Here is a 27119-nt window from a genome sequence, read left to right as displayed (position 1 = left end):
TCCTTAAATGTTGCCATGTTTTTTTCATTTTTGTACTGTACTATTTCAAATTACTATTGAAACATAAAATATTGCTACAATTTAACTGTTTGCTATAGGAGGGTTTACTGTGTAACTACAAGGTCAGACTAATTAACATGTTTGGCAGTTTTGAATTGATTTTTGAAAGCATTTAATCCGAGCATAATACTTTTTTGAATGTCTTTTTAGTAAACTCTATACAATGTATATGTGTGTGTTTATGTAGGCTTGATCTACAAATATAGGTTGCTAAGCCAGAAGGCTATGTCAATAAAGGTAATTTAAAAAAAATTACAGCTAAAATACCCCCTTTTAATGGGCAAAGGATGTGTATGTGGTTCAGTACACTATGACCTTAAAATAGATTTAGGGCCCAATCCTGCCATCTTTTGTCAGGGGAATTGACCATTGACTTCAAGGAGAATTTTGCCTACATACATGATTTCAGGGTTTGGCCTATTAATGTCCCCTTGTTAATTAATCCGCATCTCATAAACTGGTCTGGGAAGAAATCAGAGTCTATCTGCTCAATAGTAAATGCTCCATTTCAAGTCTTTGGAATGATTCTTACATACAAATGAAAAGCAAAAGTACCTGAAATTACCAAATAAGAAGATGATTATTTAACATCAACATCTCAAATTATTTCTGAACAGGAAAGTTATGTGCTTAGAAAAATTACAAAATAAATCAAAGCTTAATGCTGAAAGGGGGAGTACTTCTGAATGATTCTAATTACATGTACGGACGGCATTTTCTAATCACTTCTCCAGAGAAACTAGTTTGGTACCAGGTTTGAAACTGGTTCTTTGCCTATTTCAGTTCTTTCATGGTTGTGAAACTTGGAAGTTAAGATTTCTCACAGTGTGAATATTAAAGAGGAGAAAAAGCTTAATTTCTTATACCAGGAAATGGAGTGGGATAAATTATGGAAAACAAATGACAAAGCAGTGAACTTCAGAATGGCATCTCTAGAATATTTTAAGATTATGAATAAACTTATTGGACATCAGATAGATTTAATGCATTGAAAACTAAGGATTTCAAGTTCTTGGTGCTGTTGTGACGCACCTTAGCTACTGTGTGTGGGGATTTGAATCACACCATGAGGTAGTTGACTTCTGCAAAATGACCTTTGGTAAATAATAGAGTTCATCTGTTAAGGTGGGCGCTGACATGACATCAGCCTGTGTGCTGGGGGATACAAATAATTTGCATGCAGAGGGTAAGAAAGTGTCTCAAAGGGCAATAACATTAACTAACATAGTCCCATGGAAGTAATCTCTGAATGGAAGGAGATCAGGTGTCTGTTATCAGAAGGGACTGTAGCTTTCAGGGATGTTGTGGTGTTTGTCTGAGTTTACAGTATATCTATGTGGTAAGAGAGAGGAGTTCCTCTCCATACAGAGAGCTTTCTTATTTACAGAGGGTTAAATGCAAAAAATTATACCTGAGTTCCCTCTCTTCCTTGTTTTGTTACCTTTCCTTCTACTTCCAATAATTCTCACTCCATTTGTTCTCTTTTGTTTTGTTTATTTCTTTAAGATTAAAACCTAAATAGACCAATATAAAGAGACATTTGGTATCTAGAATGGCCCAGGGGCCTTAGTCTTTTGCATGGAAGAAGATATGACTGTAGAGTCTGAATTGCACCTACAGCTTGCATTGGGCTGGGGAAATAGGCATTAATTAAAACTAACTCTTCCTAATTTTGATGGAAGAGCACGATTTTTCTCAGCTTTTTTTCCACAAATCATTTTTGTTAATGTTATGACCAGCTGTAGGGTCTGCATGTTCTATCTCCTAAATCCAGTAGAGCTTCCATTACAAAGCCTAATATTGTAAGTTTTAGGAATATATTTTGTGGTTGTGGTGAGAGGAAAGAGGGTAAAATGAGTTCGTATATCTTTTTTGTTATGAGAGATGAGTTTCTGTAAGAAGCCAGACTCACGATTCTGATTAGTTTCTTGTATGTGTATTAGCATATATTTATGTCAGTTATAGCTTAAAGGTTTTGCTCAATGGAGAAGTCTGAACTCTTGGCTAGTCTAGAAACCCATTTTACCTCTGCTCTGAATCTTTTGTTTTCTTAAAACATAAGCATTCTGCAGAAATTTTGCACTGGAGACTGGCCTCCACCAGGGATTGAATTATGACCATAGTATATATATTTTGTATGTTTGACAAGTGTGTAATTTGCATTCAGATCTGTAAACTGGTGGTAACATTTTTGCTTAGAAAAATCATTTGATTAATCCTGGTTTAAAATTACTTGCACTTTAATTATAGCTTAAAGAGATTGTTGATTTGTTGGGCCTTTAAAGTCCATAGAACTATTCAATGGGGAAGTAGTTGCTGTGCCAGGAATCTTGCCCAACTAACTTTAGGGGGAAAGGCTCTATGCAAAGCCCAGCAAATGACACAGTGGATCACTGTGATATAAACAATAAGTAGAGCCAGACTATTAGCTAGTGTAAATCAGTGCAGTATTACTGATGAGAGGGGAGCTATGCTGATTCATAACAGCTGAGGATCTAGCCCATGATTTTGAGCCTACTTTGTTCTAAGACAAAAATCACTTGAAGGGTGTTAGGTGATTCAGGTGTCAGATGTCAGCTGATCATGTGATTATGTAACTGGAAGTCATCTATTGGCCTATGGAAACAGTTTATTGTCTGGTTGTATCACCGCCTTACTTGTATAAACTGAATTCCAATGTACAGAAAGTACACTTTAATTAGTACATGTACAGACATTACCAACAAGATGTCAGCAGCTATGTGGTATATGAGATGGCACAGATACTTCTAATAATTTGTGATAACAGCAGGTAAATTTTGACTTTTGCACAGTGTCCAATCTATAATATACCATTGGGCAGTACTTTTTAGCAAGGTGTATATAAAATAGTATTTACAAGCAAATTTATTCAGATCTTACTAATTAATTTTTACATACCAGTTTTTGGAAAAGGGTATGTACAAGTTTCTGCCTACAGGAACATATTTCTTTAAGATTATTTTAAAGACTTTAGTTTGAAATTTCCTAAAATGTAACCGTGAGCTGCTTTATGACCAGCTTCAGGCTTTGCACAATTTGGCCATGAAAAATGCATGCTTTAACACTGCTAAAGCACCACTGATGTGCTTCCATGTTCTGGTTGGCACTGGCCCAATGCAACCTCCCTGCTAACAACAGGAATAATCTGCATGTGGGCTTGCATAATTGTTACTGCCAGGAAGTGTATGTGCACAAACATATGAACCATGCCTCTTGACCTGAAGGCTCCACCCTGGCATGCCCTCACAGCTCCTGTTGTGAAAGGCTTTTAGAGTCTTTTTGTGGCAACCAAAAACTTCTGCTCCCATCTTCTGCCGGCAGGTTTTACTGGCATGTACCTTTGTGCAACTAGCAGCAGAATTTGACCTATTATTTACAAAGTTTTTAAAGACTTCATTGGGTTTTTATTTACAATTCTTACCTTTTTGTATTCAAGCACAAATTATTTTGGGTTCTGTGCACAGTGTCTCTGCTGTTGTTTTGGATATGCAATGCATTGGGACACATCGTTTGCTAACATCAGTTTGCATAGTTCCTTTGGCTTTTATGTAGCTAAGCCATTTTATACCAGCTGAGGATTCAGTCGGTTGTGACTGAGAATAATATATTGGCTTGAAGTAAATATATCATGCCCAATATGTGAGCAAATACTATTTTAAAATTGTTTTGCACATAACATAAAACAGGGGATCTAACTGCAAGAGGAATATGAATGGTCTTTTGAGAATATTTGCCTATTATTATTATTATCATTACATGTGCTTAATCTTAAAACAATATGTGTGAGCGTCTTGTAGTCACCACCACCAAATCGCATGTAATTCTCAAAGATAATTGTGTTTGTAATTATGGAGTTAATTGAATTTCTATAATAGTAAAAAATGGCATATAAAAAGTCTCTCAAGATTAATCTAGCTGTTTTAGTTAGGAAGAAATAGGCTCATTTGGAATGTTTAACGTAAAGAAAGCAGCCTCTTTTGCAGGTGAGTTTGGGTTTCACAGTACAGTCACCCAAAATGCATAACCATGCTCTTCTAAGGAAAATGTAGCACCATATTAAAAAAAATAACTCTCATACAGCTCTGTTTTTTTGCATGCTAAGGGAATACCAGAATATATTTAGGTATTTGCAAATTGGAGAGACATGTTAAAGGAGCCTTCTGGTGCAGTTTCATCATCTGCATCTGTCAATCATATAAGATATTAAGATTGCACTGAAAATTCACTGCTCTATGTGGCAATGTTTAAACTGCTTTTAACAATTTAATATCATAACAGCACTGCGTTACAGAGTCTAATTTGCTTATACCATTTTGCCTTAAATGAAAGTACCTTTCAAATCCCTTTTTTAATTCATTAGGTGTTATAGTACCATTGTGGGCCAAGTTCAGGGCTGGTTTACAACCCATGGACTTCACTGGGGATTCACAAGGTGTAATTCAGCATAGAATTTGGCTCCGTGTGTCAAATAACTTCACCTTATATATTTTCAACTATTTTATTCTTTAGAAGAAAAGAATAAGAGTAGGAATTAACAATTTACTAGATATTAGCCCTCTATCTCTAACCATGGGCAAAGAGCTATTCAGCTGAAAATGAGAAGAAGATCAATAAACAACGTATTGGGATGCTGATTTCTTTTTTTTTCTCCATTCTCAGGCTTCCAGCTGTAGTGTATGGAGAAAGGCAAGGCATGAAGACCAGTACTGCTTTTCCTGTTAACACTCTGTCTTATTTTTTACTTAGAAATTTACCTTACTTTTTTCTTTTTCTTTCAGAACAGTTACTGTCCAAGTAACACTTTCAAAATATTTACTTTGCGAGACAAAGGAAGTTGATGAGCATGTTAGTAACAACCGACTATGAAAGAATCCTCAAATGTTACTTAATATATTAATGCCCTGATACCATACCAAATCCTGGTTTCATACTTCCGTTCCAAATGATCATGTACTACAGTTTCATTATTTTCTTTTTAGACTTATAGTAGAATGTTTCTTTTATAGATTCTGTTGTCACCTGCTGAAGGGATGAACCTAGTGTGTGAAATGCAAAACACTGATGATTAGTCCTCAATCCCATAGTCTTTGACAGTACGTTGCTTCCATTCATAGAGAAATTGCAAAAAAGTTGCCTGCTTATATAATGTTGCTGTATTATATTTTACATTATTACTGATATTAGTTTATGTAATTTCAAAAACAACAACTCAAACTTGGTGGCTTTATTTATGTTATTTTCTATTTCCTCATAATGTTGCTCCCCTCCCCCAGCAGCTACACTACAAAGCTTGTTGTACAGGGACTCCATTAATCCTACATTTCCTAGATGGTATCTGAGGCACAGTGGGTTTCCACAGAAATTAATTTGTCCTGACAACAGGCCTAAAGATTGGAGTCCAGGGATCACTTGGCAAATTCCCTTTAAACTGAGCACAATAATAAACAGAAAGCTGATAACGACAGTTCTAAAAGACCACACAGAGGAAGGACCCAGAATAGACTTGCTCTGTGTATATCTGTGAATACCTCCGATAACTGGCATACAGAAGCTTTATGCTTGATAGGAAAACGAGCATACTGATTTATGCATGTTTTGATATTACAGAGCTAGGCAGAACTAACTTAATCTAAAAATATAAATTTCTAGCTAACTGGTGTAAAGTATATAATAATTTAAGTTCAAATACAGATCTGAACGTCTTGTTAGATACCGTTTCCTATTTAGTATTATATTTTTATGAATGATTGCATGAACTTATCTGCATGGTTTTTATATTTTAATGAGACTCAAATATTATCAGAAAATCCCCCATGTCTAAACATTTTAAGAAGTCAAATAGGTAACAATATAGTACTTTTAAGGAATGAATCCAAAAGTGCAATTAGCAATGGTCTATGACAAATATAGTTTTTTCTCTTCTGTTTTTTTGTTTGAATTGTCATTCAGTGTAATAAGTCCTTGTTAGGAAGCATAAGAACATATTAAAAAACCTTACTTTGTTTCTGTTTCCATTTCTTTCCTTTAGTGCACGTTAAGCTATTGTTTTTCTAAAGTTAGTTTTATAGAATTAAGTTGCACGTTGAAATTCATACTAATACAACATTCACTGGATAACTTCATACATGTCATTATAAGAACATTTCAGCCTTTAGACATTTGTCAATAACGAATCTAGGAGCTTTAATGATGTTTGTAATTTATAGTGTGTCAATAGACCTATTCCAGGTAGAGCTGGAGGAGGTAAAATGTATCTCCTTAACTTTTCGCTGCTCAGGAATAAGATATATAACAGAGTGAGTAATGCATTCTAAAGAGGCAAATTTAGAAAGATACAGAAAATGGATTTTAGTTACTGAAAGGCATTTTGAAAGTAAAGTCTAATTTTGATTTTAATGACCAAAATGTGTTATGGAATAATAGCCTCTCTGTATACAGAAGGGAATATATAACGATATTAAAAGCAGAAAACTAGTATGCTTGACAGGTATGGTTATACACCTAAATTGAATGAGTCACATATGATTAGTTTTAATACTTCAGATACTTCCTTTAAGATGGAAATTCAGGAATACACTTTTACATGATATCCTTAAACTCAACAGTCATTAAACACAATGTATTTTCCAGCAACTTTTTCAAGTAAAAAATATGCATGTGCTTGAGATAAGCAGAAGTATTAAAGTTGCAAATCTGCAGTGCCTAGGGAAAACAGATAGAAGGTAACTGACCCAATGTTCCAGCCTGAAGAGACAGCTCAGACTGAAGGGGCATGTTGTGTTGTTTCTGTATCAGTATGTGGGGCTGGGTGGCAGGCTGCCAGCAGCTGTGTAGTTAAGGATTTGGAATGCTGGCTGCCCTTGGCATTTGAGATGCTGGGAGTTTATGTAGAAAAGTTGTGTCTTACATGCTTTTCCAGCACAGTTAATGGGCCCAATTCTGCTTTTATTATCAGCAGTGACCAAACTACCACTGACTTCCATGGCACAACGTCAGACTCAATTATTTAAGTGCTGAATGGAGGCAGGGTATGTTTTACTCTCCTAAAGTTTGATATATCCTGGATCTCCTTTCTGAAAAATAAAATTGGTACCTCTTACTCATTATTGGCCTTACATTAATTTGTACACTAAGAATTAATCAATTACAGATGGCATACTTTAAAAATTAAATTCAGGGCGAGTGCAATTTATATTTGTCACACTTACAGAGCTCTATTTATTGTACTGAAATATAGAAGATTTCAAAACAACTAGTTTTATTGCTCTCTAGCTCCTCTTTCTAGTTTCTGATGCAAAACCAAATTGCCTTGCTATGCCTTTTAGTTCATAGTTCTGTAACAGAGCAAATGCACCAAAAATAAAATAAAATGAAAAACCTTTATATCAAAATCATTCCATGCATTTCAATGTATAAGCTATTAGGTATTATGAATTTGGACCAAATCAATCAGTCTGTTTTTTTTTTCTAGCAAGTGGTTCTCTAATGCACTTTCTACATTTGATTTGAAGGACTGTGTATTATTTGACGTTCTTATGAGATAAACAATAAACTTTTGAATATGTTTTTCCATTTGAATAAAAGCCTATGGATGCTTCACCCTGCATCCTAAAGCCTGATTTCCCTAGGGACTCATTATCATGCAGCTCACATTTTCAGTCACCTACACTGTTGAACTTGCTATCAAATAACCTTCAGCACGTTACTAGTTATTATGTGTCATAGGGCAGATTTATGATAAACTAACTTTGAAACAATAATGAATTCTTGATGTTCTGTTTCTAGTAACATTTCTGGTAATTTCATCAGATTTAATTTTGAAACAGTAAGTTGCATTTTTCTCTTATTTGATTGTATAGAACAATCCCTTCCCAATATATCTCCATCCCTAAATATGGTTTATGATGATTTGAGCACTGTCTATATAGAATGAAAATGAGAACATTTGTAAGTTATCAAACTGCTCAGAGTCTATTTGTGATTGAAACTTTCCGAATTCTCTAAGTTGGTAAAAGTTAAATTAAGTTAACCCTTGTATCAGTTTTGGCACAGATCCATCAGCATTCCCAATAAAAGTACACAAAGCAGATAGGTATGAGACAGAAATATTTTCCATGTAATTCATATGACCAGCATATCGGAATTTTAAACGAGGTTCTATTACAGCAATTATTATCTTAAGAAAACACAAGTATATTCTCCTATAACCCAAATACTGGTATAGATTTTGGAAGGAGATTCCTGAGATGAAGCCCTTAAATCCATATTCAGGTATTTTACTCAGTGACCTGATTTTTTACAAGTCTTGGGCACACAGTGGCCCCAAGATTTTTTTCATTGTGTTAGTACCTTCTCAGCATTTCTAAAACTATGACCTAAGATCTTAAAATATGGAGGAAACTCTTATCTATAATCACTATAGAATTGTCTGTTGGGTATTTGTTATGAAAAATATCTGCAAAGAAGTTGCAAAATGTAAAGTGTGGTTTGGAAAAAAGTCAGTGTTGTGGCTAATTAATATACAGAACAGTGTAGATCCATTTGGAATCAATGGGATTGTGCTGATATAGTTACGGCAAGCATCAAGGCCTTGCCAGGTCTGTAAGATTTGCACCACCTGTGAAGGAAAGAGGATCGGTGCAATATGTAACCTGTATTTTGAAGACAATGTTTTTTGAGATATTGCTATGATAATTACATGGGCAGGGCATCTGATCTCAGGTGGAATTAGTAGAATCTGGGGACAGGGACAGGTATCACTATTTTGGACAAGCTGTCTCCTCTTTGTTGCTACCTTTGCAGTGATTGTGGTTCTCCAAGGGCACTACGGGCAAACATATCCTATCAATCTGTCTATTAATATTTATGTTGTAATTCAAGATGTAATGCATTGTTAAAATACAAGTTGGAAATACACGAAATTTAGTCATTTTTAGTGCCTGAAATTATATATTTCTTCACCAGGTGAATGGGGGCTGAGAGGAGGTGGCAATAATTAGAGTACTCTGGTTCCACCAAATAATTTGTCAAACCAGATATGAGCCCAATTAAAAGGTGCCTCTTCATGGTTTCAATTTTCAGACAGAGAATCAGCTATATAACTAAAAAGGAATGTAAGGCATTTAGATACAGTAAAGGCCAGAACTTGAAACAGTTACTTTCATGGTGTCTACTCATATGGGTATTTCCAGTGCAGTCAACAGGACTCTCCATGTGTATATGAGGACTACATGCATGAATAAGGGTTGGCAGGATTTGAACTGTAGTACTATGCAAATCACACTGACTAAATTCAATAAGAATATTTTGATCATGGACAAACTCATTTCTGCAGCTGTCTTCTTGCATCAGAATAATAATATAAACTCTGTCAAAGATAGAATTTCTTGCCTTTCCCTTTCTCTGCCCTCCATACCTCCTGTAAAATCAACAATTATTAAAGTTGGACCCTTTCAAGTCAGATACTAAGAAATAGTTTAATAGTATATTAATCTAATAACAAAGAAAAAAATAACTATTGTTTTCCAAGGGCTCTATGCAGCATTCCTTATTCATACAAAATTTCCATTGGTTTCAAAAGGTGGTTTTTCAGAGGAAGTGAGTTGAGCCCTTATTAAAGCAAAGTAAATGTTATGAAAATAAAAATTATGAATACATGCACATATATACCTATATATACTTTAAAAATACAAAACCAAAAAGAAATACATATAAAAAAGAAAACTAAGACATTTGAAAAAAATGGTGCTCATGACAAAACCCTTTTTTTAAGGTCACTTGGCTTTATTACGTCATTTTTGGCAGGATTGTTAAGCTGGCTACATCACATCATGTTCTCAACTGTAACACTATGTGAGATGATCAAAGTGGGAATGCCAAGGCCCAGAACATTTAAAAATGTTCCATTCTGAAAATTATTTTAAACATCTAAAGAGGTTACATTAAAAATATCAGATACAGTAAATGCTGATCATCATCAGTTTTCCAGATGGAGTTATTAGAAAATCTGTGTAAACAGACCAAACATATCACTGCTGGCATTTTGGTAATTTCTCCTAATTTTTAGACAATCCAAACCACTCAAATGTAATTTAGTTCATCTCTGCTTTTAAAAGTTTTTTTTAGCTCTTGATCACTGAAAGCATTAACTACAGGGGCTAGGTTATCATCTGTTATGAACAGACATAACTCCATTTATGCACAGAGTTGAAATTCACTTTCAGTTTGCTAAGTTTGTTCTCTTATTGTGTTAAACATTTTACATTTCTATGAAACCTACTGCTTTATGGTGTGAGTAAGCTCACTGGCAAGTCAACAAAGTGACAGTGGGTCCTAATTTTAAATGCACTTGAATGATCATGAAATCAGAAATAAGTGCTGATTTTCAGGTTTTTAAGGTCTGTATACCCGGGTGCCCTCACCCAGAGCCTGCATGAGATTAGGGAGTTTATGCAAAAATGTGGGCAGTGAAGCTCTGAAGGAACACACTGGAGATATATACGAAAGGAAGAAGAATTTAGATCTACGAGCAGGGCTTGACTGCATCCATTTTTATTTATGTGCTAAATGGAAGTATGCATTTTAAGGAGTCTTTAGAGTTTGTGGCTGAACATGGGCAGAGTGCTTGGTCTCACCAAGTATAATGTGGAAAAATTTAGACAGACTTCCGTATATAAGCACATAAATTCCTTACATTAGCTGAAATAATGGAGAGCAATTTTAGTAGCAAACCACAGAACTTGCTACCTAGTCTGCTTTGGATAGCAAATATTCAGTTGTGACTGATTCCTCCCATTGCTATGCTATATGAGAAGGAGGCTATAGAAAAACATGAAAGGGAAGCATATATTACACGAGTATTGTCTATGTAAGTTAATGCTACCCAAAGGACCATTAACTCCTATAGTCTTTGAAGGGGGTCACATAAATGTTAGTACACTGTCCAGCCCAATGGAATACAATGGAGCTGATACCTGTAGATACAACCACAATTTGAATAAATAGTATAGTAATAATTAAAATGAATAACTGTTAGGGTTGTCAATGAGATTATGGCAAAGAAGAAGGGAAGTGTTTATTCTCTTCTATTTGGCACTGGTAAGGCCACACCTGGAGAACTGTGTCCAGTTTTGTGTCCCCCACTATAGAAAGAATGTGGACAAATTGGAAAGAGTACAGAAGAAAGCAATGAAAATGGTGAGAGGGCCGGGGCACGTGACTTCTGAGGAGAGGCTGAGGGAACTGTGCTTATTTAGTCTGGAGGAGAGAAAACAGAGTGAGGATTTAATAGCAGCCTTCAACTACCTGAAGGGGGGGTTCCAAAGAGGATGGAGCTACACTGTTCTCAGTGGTGGAAGATCACAAAAAGGAGCAGTAGTCTCAAGATGCAGCAAGGGAAGTTTAGGTTAGATATTAGGAAAAGCTTTTTCCCAAGGAGGGTAGTAAAGCACTGGAACAGGTTACCTAGAGAAGTTGTAGAAATGCCCTTTGATTTTAAGACGGCTATGGTAGGGAACCAGGGGACAAAGGGGCAATTACTTGACCAATACTGTTCCTAGTTACACTGATGTAAATCCGTCAATAGCTTTCCAACAGAATCACTCCAGATTTACACTGGTGTAGTTGTAAGCACAATGTTGCTCATCATTGCCTGTGGCCTACAGAACATGGACCTTCTGTGGCTATGTTGGTACTGCTGTTTAGGGTCTGCCCTGCAGGTTACCTTTAGCTAGCCTAAGCCACGTGAACCTTCTCCCCCTATCTATATCTTAACTTGCAGTGGCTGCATCCAAGCCCAGAAAGAGAGACAAGTAGTGGGATGAATGATTCCTAGAAGAACTCTGCTGAAGAAACGTGAAGTTTCAAGCAAAGCTCTTCTAGCAATCAGTTTGCCCAGTACTCGTCTCTCCTCAGTGCTTGGCTCAAACTACAAGCAGTAGAAAGAGGGATGTGGGGCAGAACAGCTGGAAGTCAGGACAAGAGAGTTGTGGGTTTGCTGTTGGCAGGTGTCCTGTGCTTATAACATGCAGTGTCTGTTCATATAGCGCTATATGAATCCCAAATACCCTGAACTGAGGGACAGTCTAGAAGGAAACTTGACCACAGGCCCTGAAAGTTAAGAATTCCTCTGGGGTCATGTTGGACTGCTATTGGTATTTAACGGTAAGGGGTTTTTAGTAGAGGTGGTCAACATGCGTAAGCTTGAGCAGGGGTGTAACAGGGTACTTGAGTGCCTTAGGCAGTAGGCATGCATGGGGCAGCATTAGTGGCTGGGCTGCTGCTAGCACAGCAGTGGCAATACTGGCAACAAAGCTGCTGTGTCCCCTTGCCCCTAAGGGGGCGGAGCTTAAGCTAGAGAACAGCTGTGTCCGGAGGGTGGCTGCCAGTAGAAATGTGTTCACACCTTGTATCATCCTTTACCTGTCTGAATACAGAAGCCAGAGTTCAATTTTAAATAGAAGTGTTTCTTTTCCATACATTTTTTACACATGAAACAAGGACATGGTCTACAGTTTCTTTTGTGCATCTTATACCTCCAACTCCAATCATGAACAAAAACTCCCTTATCATGCCACATCTGTGTTGGTTCTGTGGATCGTGTAAAATCAAATGTTTTGTTAATTCACTGTTATATACTAGGTGGAAAACACAGCCTCAAGCCTGCTATAAACTATGCTGTTGTAGCCACAAAGGAATATTATGCCAGCTGGGGAATTAGTAGACCATGTCCTGCTTTGGGGGCCAGAAGAGGGAGTGAAGTAGAGTTTATGGACTTGTCAAAGGGGATATAACATAGTAGAGAATATATGCAATTGATACATAAATGGTAGGAGAAAACTCAGCATTTATCCTTAGTTAAGTGATCTATCTCAGGTATGCACTATTTCACAAGGTAATAATATTGCTGTATTAGTCAGTGTTTCTACAAGGCTACCCCATTATAGTACCTAATAGAAACAACTGTTTTTGAACTATTCACCCAGAAGTGTTGAGTCTCTTCTTCTTTACTTTTCCTGTAATCCAGATCCATTTCAGTATTTTGTTCTGTGTGTCAGTATAAATCTTAAGCTTTAATTCTCTGTGTAACCCACTGATAGATCATTTAGGATCATTCCTTTTAAGAACAGTAAGACTACCACATAGCTGACTTCCAAAATGATTGCTTGTCTTGTTATAGATAACTGTTGACCTGCTCCTTTAATGCTTCAAGTCTGCAACTAACTGCTCGCTTAAGCCATTCTACTTCCTTCTTTTTAATGAAATTGTTCCTTTAGCCCTTTTCCAGAGCTGGCTTTTCAACAATAACGTTAGAAACGCTATGCTCAGTTCTTTCCTCTGCTAACACCTTGCCCAGAGCTAACTTGCAGCCTCACTCTGTCAGCTGTAAGATATAGATATACTGTTGTCTTAATTACTCATATTTCTCCTGCTGCTCATAATTCTGCTTGTTCCACCAAAGAGCTCTTCAGAGAGCTTTACTGCTTCCTTTTTCCTTTCTTTGGGGGTTTAAAGGTTGTCAGATATATAAATGATCCTTGTTGTAGAGCTTTGGTTGTGACAGTGTCCTTTGTGGGAGAGATTTAGGGGGATGGGAGAACTAAATATGAGTGCTTTTGGATTGCAGCTCAGTGAAAGAAAATACACACCACATTGCAGAATAGAGCAGCAGATACTGCATATGGTAAATTCAGTCTCTAATGGGTATCTATTGTACCTCTTAAATTGTAGAAGCTCATTGTTGATGCCAAATATTTTTTGACTTTCAATCTCCATCTCTGATTATTTCTAGGCAACATATTTGCTACTGTATCTGATCTCCTTCTTTACTTCTTTTTAAAAATACTGCTGAAGAAGGGCCAGAAAGTCCAAAAAGAGCTGTGCAGTAGCTCTTATACTTAGTCCTTTGTGATTTCGACTCCCTCTTATATGAATATGTACTATTGTTTCTTTTATCTGTATTAATTAACTAAATAATCCTTCCACAACTACAAGTAGAACACCCTAGAGCAAACCAATAATATAATGTTCCTGTTTCATACGCAAAGGTTCGAACAAGTTTTGTCATCAGCATGAGATTTCTAGTAGGCAACATCCTTGACCTTGACATGCTGCCCTTCATTTGCAATTACTTGAAGTCAACTTTGAAATTGTGTCTTTTAGAACAGTTTGACTCTGCTGGCAAGGATCTTTCAGTGGCAAAATATGGTTTGGTATTAACCTTGGCTGTTTATGGTCCAATGCAGAAAACATTATTATGCTTTTACTTTGCTTGAACAGATTCAATAGAAGTGCATTCACTGGACATTAATACATCTGGGCACTGAGATACTTGTAGCTGAATCTGTTACCATTTCCATCATAAAGTTTTTTTGAGATGTTGGAGGCCTTTGAGATGAAGCAGAATTTGGCAACATTTCAGCACTATGTTCTCTTCTCATGTTTGGTCTCAACCCAGAAATGTACATTTTGCTGGCTCTGCTTGGGTTACTTTTTAAACATTCTATGGTAAATATACTGGACAAGTATATCTAGCCAAACATTACATTACTGGAGAAAAGACAACACCAAGGGATAGCTGTGGAACTTTTCAGGGTTTAAATTCACGTAAGTACAGGTCATAGACCTACAAACAGTGGGTTACAGTAGGCTCATGACCGTACTCAACCAGTGCAGATGTGACTAAAATAGCCATTTTAATGGACTCAATGACTCAAATGGAAATGGATGAGCGAACTCAACTGGAGTCATTGGAACTAAAAACCAATTCTGTTGGTTTGGGTTGTTTTGGTTTGTTTTTTGATTTGTTTTATGGAGAAACTGAGCCTGAAGAAGAAAGGTCCTTCAAGTTTTTGCTGTCTTGAAAAATGGCTGGAGTCTTTCAGTGGTTTAAATAAGGAAAATAAAAATTTGAAAATCTGAACCACAGATTTATAGAAGTGATAGTTCAGCTAAGGACCTGCCATTTATGATACCTGGAAAATGTGTAAGAAAAGTATTACTTAATTTTTGTCTGACCTAACTCAGCATATGGCTTATAAAGAAGGTATAGTTACAGTGCTGGATCTTAGTGTCAAAGAATGCAGTTTGAAAAACCTAATACACATTTAGTCTGAGGATGAACCTTGTGAAGTGAAAGTAGAGTACTTATGAACTCGTGAAAAAGGTGTCCTTGATGTTCACTGCCACCTTTTATTTATTATAGAGCAAATGGATGCAAGCTCTATAGCAGAAGAGCAACATCTGAAGAATGTGTCCAAGGTAGTTTTTTCTCATCCTTCCCCCATCCTTCTGGATTTGGTGTGGGGTAGCAGGAAGGCATATGGCCAGGCAGTGTGTATCCTGGATTACAAGTGTATGGAGAATTGTAGTTCTCCAGTGGAGTTTGCTGCTGCTGCTGCTGCTGAGGGATGTAGGACAATGTCATCCCATTTCTGGCTCTGAAGCCTATGTTGAGAGGGCAAAAAAAGTCTAATTTCAGCAGCAGAAAATGGGGTCAGTTTTCTCCCCAGCATCAGCAAATTCCACTGCTCCTCTACAAAACTACAATTCCTAGAACATCTTGTGCTCCATGATACACCTGGCCTATGTTGGCTGCTTCCTGGAGCCCTCTTTGCTGATGGAGAGGGGATGGGAGGGTGAAGCACCCTCTTCCCCCTTCTGGCCACCCCTGCCCCCATTAGGCAGCACCTGAGGCGAGTGCCTTGCTCACCCACTGCATGCTATATTACTACTCTATAGATTTAAGAAGCCAAGGCCACATTCTGTAGGGAGCTCCATGTGGCCATATGGGGTTGCACCTTCATAGGGCTCTATGCAGGAGTAGGGCATAAATTCACAGAGGAGCTGTTGTATAAGGTGGAGTACATATGTGGACACCATAAGAGAACATAAATATGTTCAGGAAAGGCAATGTTAAGTTTAACTTGGACAGCTCTTGAACTGGATTATTTACAGTAATAATAATAATGTGCATTTACAGATGCATGATGCCTTTCCTCTGAGAATCTGAGTGCTTTACAAACCAGGCTAAACTCAGAGAGGTATGTGGGTATTTATACACCCATTTTATAGCTATGTAAAACAAAGTGCATGAAACCCAGCTAATTTTTTTCATATTTCCCCAAATCTTGAGCGTCTCAACTCTTGGTCCTAAACCTGGAATGCCAATACCTTGATTTTCAGAGGTGCCGAGCCATCTTCTCTCCAGGGGAAGTAAACGTTAATTATGGAGGTTCATATACCCTAGTAAACAGGTCTCAAACCTGGGCACATGAAAATGGAGGTGCCCAAATTAGTGGTCACTTTCTAAACTCTTGGCTTAGCTCTCTTGTTTGTGGCAAGCCAGTGGCAGAGACCTAACTCCTCCCTGTTTAAAGTGTTAGCCAATCTTTTGGTCATACGTTTATTCATCCATAGATAGATTTTTGCTAACATTTAAAAAAAGCAAGAGTACATACAGTTTGGGCTGGCCAGAACACAACTATTTCTGTGTCTCCCAACATTTGAGGTTTCCAACTTTGTCTTTGTTTTACATGGGAATGAAAATAAGACCTTTTGAATTTGTTCATGAACAAAACACAAATCCTGTTCCAGAATAACCACCAGCCTGGTGGTTTCGGCATTCACTGGGGATATGGGCGAACTATGTTCCAATTACTGCTCTGCCTGATTCTGAGTGGGGAGCTGACCCTGGGCGTCTTGCATCCCAGGTTGGGGACCTCACCACATTGCTTTCTGTGCCCAGTGGTTGGTCTGTCTGTCTCTTTCTTTGCTTTCAACAAGTTAATATTTTCTGATAAAAGAGAAGAAACAGGGTTGGAAAGATGAGATGACAAGTTTTGGGCTGGTTATAAGGGGATCAGGGTTCAGTTCCCTGCTCAGTCAGCTTTCCTCTGTGATGTTGAACAAATGACTCCATGTTGTTCCTCTGTTCCCCACAGGTAAAATTGGGATAAAACATCGCTACTGCCAAAGGTTGTTATGAGGATAAAAAGCATCACCATTTGTGAAATGCTTAGTTGCTATGGTAATGGGGACCATGTAATTGGATAGATAGGAAACTGGTTTTCCTAAAAATACCTCTGAGGGACAGGAATAAGATTTGTAGAACTTGTTTAAAAGTGGAGAGGGATGATTGTCAAGAGAGCAAGTTTCTACGTGTTATGGTCCACTACAAAGTCTCACAAAGTCTGAGAGTCTGATTCTGAAAAAGTGGCTGTTATTTGAAGACAGGGAGTTGGCTGGCAACACAACCAAAGATCCCCAGGGTAGAAAGCCCAATGCAGAAATGTCTGCTGTCTCCTGCTCCCTTCTCCTTTACCAGTTTATTTTTATCTCTTTGGTCTTATTCTCTTTCTTGTCATAGGTTGAGCTGTGAAGCTGTTAAACCCAAATAGTATCCATGTGTAAAATGGATATATAGACCAAAATATTGACTAGATAGACACACTGAAGTCATAAAAGCCCCTAGATCTGAGCAGTCTGTACATTGTTTTAATCTGCTGGGATTTAAACATCTATAAATTTTACATTTAACACTGTGTAGCTGAGAGTTATTTTTTAGTCATTTTGCCAAGTTCTTCTTTCAGTTACATTCTTACAACCCCGTCTGGGTATAATTGAGGGTGAAATTTGGTCCCCTTTCTATGTTTAAGTTCATAATGCATTCATACAACAAAAGATAAACCATTTCCACTGATTTAATTGAACTAAAAAGAATCCCAGCAATGTGATTAAACTTCCATAGCAAGATTCAGAACATTTTCACTTAAATTAATTAAAGGAGGATCTAATAGTGGATGGGTGTGTGTGTGGGGGGGGGTGGGGAGTGCAAACTTGTCCTGGTAGGTGCTGTTTTATATTTGCTTAATCAGTCAGTCTCCTTTGGATTTTTTCATGCTAGTGCACTGCAGGGCATATTCAACCATGTTTTCTATTCTGATGAATGAAGGAATTTAGCTCAAGGAGTTTAGCTCAAGGGGTTTAGCTCAGATTGGCTTCCACTTCAGGAAAGATTGCTCCTTGCCATCTGAATCATAATTTTAAAATATGAAAGCTGTTTGTCAGGGAGGCAACACTTAAAACCTTTGTCTCTTGCACCTGATCTTTGATGGGGAAAATCCTGGCCCAGTGATGTCAACTGGAGTTTTGCTCTGGACTTGAACAAAGTCAGATTTTCATCTTGATCACTGTATCTGTGTGATACCATCAATATACTCTTTACAACTCAGTCCTAGGTGTTTCACTCATCCAAATATATTTCGTAAGATATTATCCAAGTAACCATCTGAATGATCCAAATATCCGTCAAGGCACCAGAGCTGCAGGTGGATTTAGAGTCTTGTGCTTCCCAGAAGACATGCTGACCTCAGTGATGCTGCTCCTGGGTACAGGGATCTACACTAGTAGATGTAGATGCAGGTCAGGGGTCATGTCAGCAAAGTTTGGTGTTCTAGCAGATTTCAATTTTTCCTGTTTTATGAGGCAGTTGCTTTGGGGCAGAAGAAGATACGTGTACTCTTAGCCTATCATGACAACTTTGACTATGACACATACCCAGATTAAACAACACGTATAAAATAATTTCAGGTTATTCCTGAGGAATAAATCTCAAAAACATTTGACTTTCATTTTTAGCTGGATATTTCAGCTTCACAATTACTGTGCCAAGGAAGAGCCTGAAATCTTAACTGTATTTCCTCTGAGAAGTTTTTTGTGATGCCAGGTTATATAAATGTTTTGAAATTTTCCTCTTTCTGGAATCACTCCTCCTTGGTTTCACTGTTAACACAATGCACTATCAGATCTGTTACTAAATGTCTTGTAGGTCTAAATCCGGCAAAGCACTCAAGCACATGTGTAACTTTCAGCATCTGAATAATCCTATTGAAGGCAATATGGGCATCCATTAACAATGCAAACTAATCCTTAGCAAATTTTCTAAAGTGCAAAAAGACAACCACTTAGTTTTGAAGTCTATAAAACTACTCATGCTTACAGTTTTGCACATACTAAGTGCTGGATCAGGATCCCATTGAGGGAGCAGTGAGGTTGAACCCATATTTAAATTGTAATTTATCAGTTACCTACCCAATGAGAACCTAATGTAATGTGAACTTTGCATCCTCCATATTGTGCCACATTAGATGCATTTCTGGCTTTAGATTAGCATTGGGTTTTTTGGACATTTTGTAATTTTCTAAGGATTTATTTTTATTTTAAATAGACACACACACTAGCTAAAGCCAGATAGCTGCTTCTGACCAGCTTTGCCAGTAAATCACTGAGCTATGTAATTGAGTTTGTGTAAAATTATGCATTGTGATCTTGGGAATAAATAAAACAGAACCAAAAAGGTTGATCTCTTAACAGTACCACATTTGTTCAGTAAAACTTTTGATTCTTCTCTTTTTGCCCTCTAGCTTCATCATGTTTGCCCTCCTTTTGAAGTTCAAATGAAAAGCAGCATGCAGTCTAAAAGTGGTGAAATCTAACAATAATGTTTGATTTAATTTGTAGGTGGAGTCAAAAACAATGCCTGCATTTGTGGTTAGTTACAAGAGGTTTATTATGAAGAAGATAGTATTCAGACACATATAAACAATTTGATTCAGACAGATTGGATACAAGATTTCAACCAGCATAAGGAGAACAGGTGAGAACACTCGAGAGTGAAACTGAAATGATAAGTGTTCTGGTGGTCAGGAAAAATATTTAGATCTTCTATTATAGATCAAAACAATAGATCTTCCATTATAGATCAAAACTACTAATTACAATCTGTCCAAAGACGTATTCTAAATTAAGTGGAAATACAAACATGTTTATCAAATGGGGAGGCTTATTTACAGATAAACAGTAAACCAGCCACACATCTTCACAAACATAATTTTAGCTGTTTTAATTAGCAGGTTTGCTTTGATTTAATTTAATTCAGTGATTACTTCTATCTTCAGAGACACATTTGCGAAGAAAATCTCCTGACCTGACTTCTGACTTCCAGTTTCCTTGTTCACTTGTATTTTTTGTTGTTGTTGATTTCCACACTGTTTACAGTCAAATGATGGGGTCAACACTTTCGAACAGCATGGCCAACAGATGTAGCACAGAGATGACAACTGTACATTTCAGTGCTCTTTTGTTACCTTAGCACTGACTGATTGTTGAGATGCTGGAAGTCAGAATGTCAAAGGGCACCAGAAGGCTCTAATAGTCTTTAGATCCCAGTTCTACTTAGGGGGAAAAGGCAAAAATATGCCTTTTCATTTACCTTTATGTAGCGGTGCAGTGAATTGTTTGCTAGAGACTCAAACTCGAGAAAACAAGCCCCTTATGTGCTCTTAAGAATTTAATGCATTTTGCCTGTCAACTTTTGGATGAAAAGCAAGCTTTGAAGGCTGTCAAAATTCATATATTTAATGTTTGGAGATTTGGTGGTTTTATCTGACAGTAAAACTAGATATTGATGGAAAAGAAAAATTTTGAGTTGAGAATAAAAATAGCTCATTTGTGCTTTCTGGAAAAAAAATCTGTATTGACTTTGTTTTAGCTTTCTGTTGGTTTCAAGACTGTTTTTTCTTTGTCAGGAAAACAATCACTAATAGACCAGGTGTTGTTCTTCCTTCTCTTTCACTTCCCCTCCCCTTCCAATGTCTCACAGCTGTATGGTAGGTAATTAAAACAATCATTGAAATGTTTCAAAGCCGTGTAGCCTTTAGTTGACTTTTAAAATTTGTATTTGAAGAAGAACAGTAAAATTAATTTGTATCTGGCTCAGGAAAGTGCTCATGACTTGAGCAATGGACTTTACAACACTGCCAACAAAAAGAATGAAATTAATATTACACTTGCCTTTATCTAGGGTTATTCAGTTACCTGTTTTATATTGGAAATTAATTTCAATATCTTAGAGATGTCTTACAGACTTATGAATGCTACTGAACTAGCATACAGCCATATAGATAGCTCTTCCACTTAACATTCATGGTATTTAGGGAAGAAAAAATCAAAAGAAGGTAAACTGAGGCTTGTCTAGGTAATTGAATAGTTCTGCCTCCAAATAATGTAAATAGTAAGTTTACATTTTGTGGTCCATTATATTTTATAGTATGTAAAATTAAAAAGTGTCATGGACAATTACTTCGGAGAATGCGAAATAAGAATTAATTTACAGGCTTGTCTTTCTAGCAAAAAATGTACATTCAAAGCCGTAAGCGACGGAGACTTACAGAAAGGCACATATTTTGTTTCTGAAACACTTTTTTCCTGTCTCATTTGGTACTTTAATAACTGACTTTAGAAAACTTGTCATTCATTCATTAACAAAGGAGGCAGCTGGTGGGACACAATTTTATTTTTATAATAAACTTCTTAGTAATTCATTCTCTTTCATCCTTTAAAAAAACCTGCTCCACCATAAACATCAGTTTAAATCAGTGTACTATGTCAATTTAAAGTGAATCAGTCAAACTATATAGCATAGGTGAAAAGTATACAGGATGAATGATGTATATAATGCCTGGGAACATGGGCTAGAAAAATATTTCTTACAAGGCAGGCATTAACCAGAAAAATATTTGTCAAACTAATCCTATTCCCTTAAAACCTAGTGAGAAGTTGTTCATGTAATTTATTGATAAAAAGTATTTATTTGCCAAAATGAACAAAATATACTTCAGAAGGAGCAAGTACTACATGATGTGACAGTTACTATAACATCATTACATTCCCTAACAATTAAGTCAGTAGCTGCAGAATACACACAGACCAGTTGAATGGGTCCATACAGAAGTGGTTACAGTCTTCAGTCAACTGGGCTGTTTTTAGGAGCTTATAATTTTTATTTATACCTTCTGTTTTAACTGACCCATAAGTCTTCCCTTCCTCTTATCATTCCTTTTCCTTTCTCCCTTTGTTTGTTTGTTTGTTTGTTTGGGGTTTTTGGTTTGACCTTATTTGGAACCTGTGTACCTCTTTGGGCTGAAAGTAAATGTAATAACCAATTCAACCAGAATAGAGTGAATTTTCAAGACATGCTTATTTGATGAAGCTTGTGCGATCACCTGTTTTCTAAAGCGCGCACACAAACATGAATGAATACCTCTTCCCACTCCTTATTGCACTCAGGCAGATGTTACTTGACAGGAAACCACACAAAAACATATAAAACTACATACAAAAAAAGAAAGAGTATTTTCAGACATTCTTTCACAAATCAGGACCAGTATTTATGAGAGAACCAGCATATCAGTAATACAAAACAAAACATTAGATGTGAAAGCTCTAAATAATGGTTTTCCCTTATAAGATTTTTTTTTTGTTTAAGATCTGTCATTGTTTTTATAAACATTTTCCATTCACTAATAGCTGTGTACTGTCCTCCCTTTTCTGTATTTTTCTATGGACAATTTTTTTGACTACACACAGGACAAGAAAATTTACAAACATGGATAGAAATTAAAAGATTTTTATACTAATCTGTATCTCTGTTTCATCACAATTTCAATTTGATAATGCATTTTTGCCAGGTGGAACAAAGAGCAATAAATTAGTTTTGAATGTTTATGATCTTGCATTATAAAGATTCTGCAACACACTGTGTTCAAAATCAATTGCCAAAGTGATGGGGGATTAATAACTCTGGCACTATACCTTTTACATATCTGTACACTGGATAAGGATACATTTCAAAATCAGCAGCCATATTTCATTATTGTAACATTTTAAAAACCTTTTGGTTGCTTAAAAGAAGAAACATATTATTTTTTTCTAGTGCTGAGTGTATAATTCATTATTAATAATTCATTTGGTGAATTTTATGTTATATTCTGTTAGTGATTTAAAAAAAAAATTTGACATTTTTTTCCATGGGTTGCATTGACTGTATGGCTTACTACTGAAAATTAGAAATCATAAATTCAAACTTCAATGCCTATATGTCAAATATGAGTCACATGATATTGTTTGTGTTCCATGATTAGTTGAAGGCAACTTGACTATACTCAGATTTATGGGGTCAAGATATGAAGTAGGTGAACTTAAATATCTATTTAGAAGTGTGCAAGCTTAACAGATTGGTTTTAACAAATGTTATGGATAGTAAAAGACAAATTGCACTAAATTGTTAGAAAGCAAACACAAAAGAGGTATGAATGTGACCGAAACAAATTCTTTAGAAAATTAAACTGTTTTTTGTTTTTCTTTAGGTATTTTTGTGGTATTCATCCAGATCTACTTTTCCCTGTTTGATTAGATCTCTATTTTTGGGAAAAATACCCAATTTAGAAGACTAATATAGGGGAAATGCTAAGGAGATTTATATGTACCAGGGGTTCTAAACACTGACAACTTATTGAATGCTTTAGCTCACCAACCTGAATCTGAATTGTGCTTCATAATTATTGTATAAATGCATAAAATCAGTGATAGCTGTCATGTTCTGGTACCACCCTAATTTTGTTCATCCCTCAGCTAGTGATTGTGGATCACATCAAGAGGAATTCCACTTGTAGACTGTGGGGCTTTACTGATGCATAGACTTTTTCTTTTTATCTAGGCATGGTATTTGGCTTCTTTCTCAATGCAGGGAAAACACATTAAAATATTTTCCAATAAAATACACATAGATAATCTCAGGAGTCATGCATGCCACTTAACTATCATTTCCTATGATTAACCTTCACCTGACCTCTCTCCCTGTGGTAATTTCAATTCTTTTGTTCCTACATTTAAGTACTGCACTCTATCAGGTAAGGGCATCTGTCATTAACAAGCTGGCTGTTTTTATAGCACTGACCATAGATGTTTGTGATAGAAAACTCTTTGCAAAATCTTTCACTGTTTAAGCCATCTAAGTCCAGTGCTGCCAGACTTGTTGTAAGCAGCTCTATAAACCCTTTAGACATGATAAAGGGACCATATAAGGGTAATTGAAGACAGCTGAATTTTCAGAGGGTGTGATTCAGTGTTTTACTTAAGAGATATTAAGGCCAGAAAACCATTATTGGAGCTGACTGGGGCTTTTCCAGAGAAATACTGTTGTCAGAAAATGCCACTTTGTTGAAACTGAAGCCACAGGGAGATGGTCAATTTCAGTGACTCTCCTGATTCAAAATAAAATTTAAAAAAAGTTGCAAAGTTGATAAAAACAATCCATTTCAACAGTTTCAGAATAAACGTTTTTAAAAAGTTGAAAGGCCAAAACTCAAACAAAACATTTCAAAACAGGCAACAAAAAAAGTGTTAACCAATTTACTCTGATTTCTCTCCCCACCCCCAGTTATTGATGTACAAACAACAACAACTTTTTTCCCGTGATTTGAGGCAAGAAACATTTTTGGAATCTCAACAAAAGTCTTATGGGATAGGAAAATTGTTTCCTGACTAACTCTATCTAGTCTGACCTTATGTATACCAGATGCCAAAGAATCTGATGCAGTAGGTTTTGCACTAAGTATCTAACTTCTATTTGAGAGGTAGCATATCCGTTGAAAACTGATTTAGTGCTGATTTCAAAATTGCAAACAGTAGAACATCTCTGACCTTCCTCAGTGGGTGATTACCCTTACAGTTAAAAAAAAATGTGCTTTATTGCCAGTCTGAATTTGTGTGGCTTCAGGGCCATCATGCTACGTCTTTTCCTGCCAGATTTCGGTCTACCGTTAGAACACTTTTCCCTGTGTTCACAGACTCTGATCAAATTGCCCCATAGCTTTCTCCAAGCTTGGTAGATCAAGCTTCTTTAAGACTTGCAATATTAGGCACATTTTCCAGACCTTGCCTCATTTTTTCCAGATGTTTTCCAGTATTTTTCAATACTTTATAAACACCATTTGTAATTGGATGACTAGAATCAAGAATTGCCACCCTCAAGCATGCAAAAATCTCATGGGGTTGTCCGCACTCACTAGATTAGCTTTAAAAATTCAAGCTTTTAAAAATGCTATTACTGTCATGCATTAACTTTGTGTTGTACTAATACCTATAGGAGTCCAATTCAGGGACCAGGACCCCATTGTGCTATGTGTTATATAAGCACAGAGCAAAAGGTTGGCTCCTAGTGCAAGAAGTTTGCAGGCTAACTGCTCTCTGCATTTGGAGCCATTAGGTCATGTTTTTCAGCTTTCTCCAGAGGCATGGAGGGTAGAAACGGAGATATTTTTTTGTTACCAAGTGAAAATCAAGGTTGTCAGAACTGCAGGAGTTGGGGCCTTAAGAAAAACATAAAATATCAGAAGACTTGTAAAATTATGCAAGTTGGCAACATTGAGATCCTCAGCTGCTGTCAATTGGCGGAGCTCAGCTGACTTCAGTGTTTTTTTCCTTTTGCTTAAAAATATGTCACTTTTTAAAAAGTCAAGAAAGAGTTTCTCTTGGTCTAAAGTCTCATTTTGGGCTAAACTTGACTCAATATTGTCCCTTCAAAGATTTTGCAGACAGTTCTCCAAAGCAAACTTTTTTGATGAAAATCTCTGTAAAAGCAATCTGCTCTCAGTGAATGTTCTTTAATGACAGAGATGTACTTACCTGGTATACTGAAGAATTTAAATGTAAGAACAAAAAGAAACTGGAATTGCCTTAGGGACTGAGGTCAGGTGAAGGTTAATCAAAGGAAATGACAGTAAAATGGCATTCATGGCTTTTGGTACATTTTTAATCATCTCTCTCTCTCATATAGACATACACACAGCATTTATAACATTTGACCAATATATACAGTTAGAATGGGGTTATGTTTTCGTTATTATTTTAAAAGAGCTTTCTCATTTTTCATTTCTGCTGAAGTTTAGATGCTTAAAATTGTACAGAGATCCTTCAAAATGTTTGCAGAAAAAAGGACTGTTAAGTAAAGTGGATTTTCCTCAATTATATATATAGATATGTTTATGTTTTTCCTAAATTATGAATTACAATGGAATGCCAGAAAATGAGGAGTAAATATCTTGATAAAGCCAAGTTTGACAGTTTTTTAAAAATGGGTCCAAATAGTTTTTGAAGACAAAGTAAAGCAACAGATCTGCTGCCAGTAAGGAAAGTTGTAATCCATGAATAATAACTTTGTTTTAAAATGTAGTGTTTATATTTTACATGATTTATAAAAAAAAAAAAAAAAATTAAATTGCGAAGGGAGATTTTATTTTATTATGTTGGGTGTCAGTCATCTGACTTTTTTGTGGGTGAAATAAGCCAACATTTAGGAAAAATGGGTTGCAAACTTTTGGGTTGTCATTTTATGCTAATCACCATAGATAACTTTGACACGTGGAATGATATGAATGGGGGCAAATTTATGTAATTTATCACTGCCTGAGGCATCTTTTTAAAAAATGAGAACAATGCATTTTTCTTCAACTATGTTTATCTAACTCTTTCTCCAATAATATGAGGAATTCTAAAGCAAACGTTTAAAAAAAATCCTCTGCTCTGGTACATTTGCTGTAGCCAAACTATTTCCTTCACTCTTTAGACCTTATGCAGTAAAGCACTGAGCATTTTTAGCTCTCACTAGAATATGGGAGTTGAGGTTGTTCAGCACCTTCCTGGGTTAAGCCTTTTGAGAGCAGTGGTAATGTAAAGCAAACATTGCATTACTATAAAACCTTGTTATAACATTACACAGTGAGATGTACCAAAAAGTGATGTTTTATCCATATGCTGTATCCACATCTGAGCAAAAGTCTGGAAATAGTTTTCCTTGTATCACTGTGCTGTTTATCAACACAATCACTACTGGTAAAATGGCACTTCCCTGCCAGATCCCACATACTGAATGCTGTCACATGCATGCCATATGCGATGTTTGACACTGAACTGTAGAGGGAAGGGAAAACATTGAGGTTACATGTCTATGAGCAAAGCTGTGAAAAGGTGAGCCAGATAATGATAATAGTAAAGTGGAGAGTTGGTCAAAAACAGAGAACATTGATCTGAACTCAGCACATGCTTGAATCCAATTCATCCCTGATTTTGGTTTTGCAAAACAAGACAGCTCCGTTTTCTGTGGTCTGTCATCAGTTGTGCCTGTGAAAGGAAACAAGCAA

General features: G+C 36.4%; 1 long non-coding RNA gene across 4 annotated transcripts in view; it reads left to right on the top strand.

The window, feature by feature from the left end:
* LOC149858236 (uncharacterized) overlaps window positions 1–27119 on the top strand; it is a 167461-nt gene that overhangs the window by 7772 nt on the left and 132570 nt on the right. For 3 of the 4 annotated variants that reach the window (XR_016443811.1, XR_016443810.1, XR_016443812.1), the window contains exon 2: window positions 19600–19735. The exons of the other annotated variant lie outside the window; for it this stretch is intronic. This is a non-coding gene — a long non-coding RNA (uncharacterized LOC149858236). The remainder of the gene's footprint in view (window positions 1–19599; window positions 19736–27119) is intronic. 4 annotated transcript variants of the gene reach the window in all.

Source organism: Crocodylus siamensis, chromosome 8 (genome assembly GCF_052110815.1).
Source record: "Crocodylus siamensis isolate JL-2025a chromosome 8, ASM5211081v1, whole genome shotgun sequence".
NCBI classification, from domain to species: domain Eukaryota; kingdom Metazoa; phylum Chordata; order Crocodylia; family Crocodylidae; genus Crocodylus; species Crocodylus siamensis.
The sequence above is the reverse complement of the archived record's forward strand: the minus strand, read 5'-3'. Positions and strand labels throughout refer to the sequence as shown.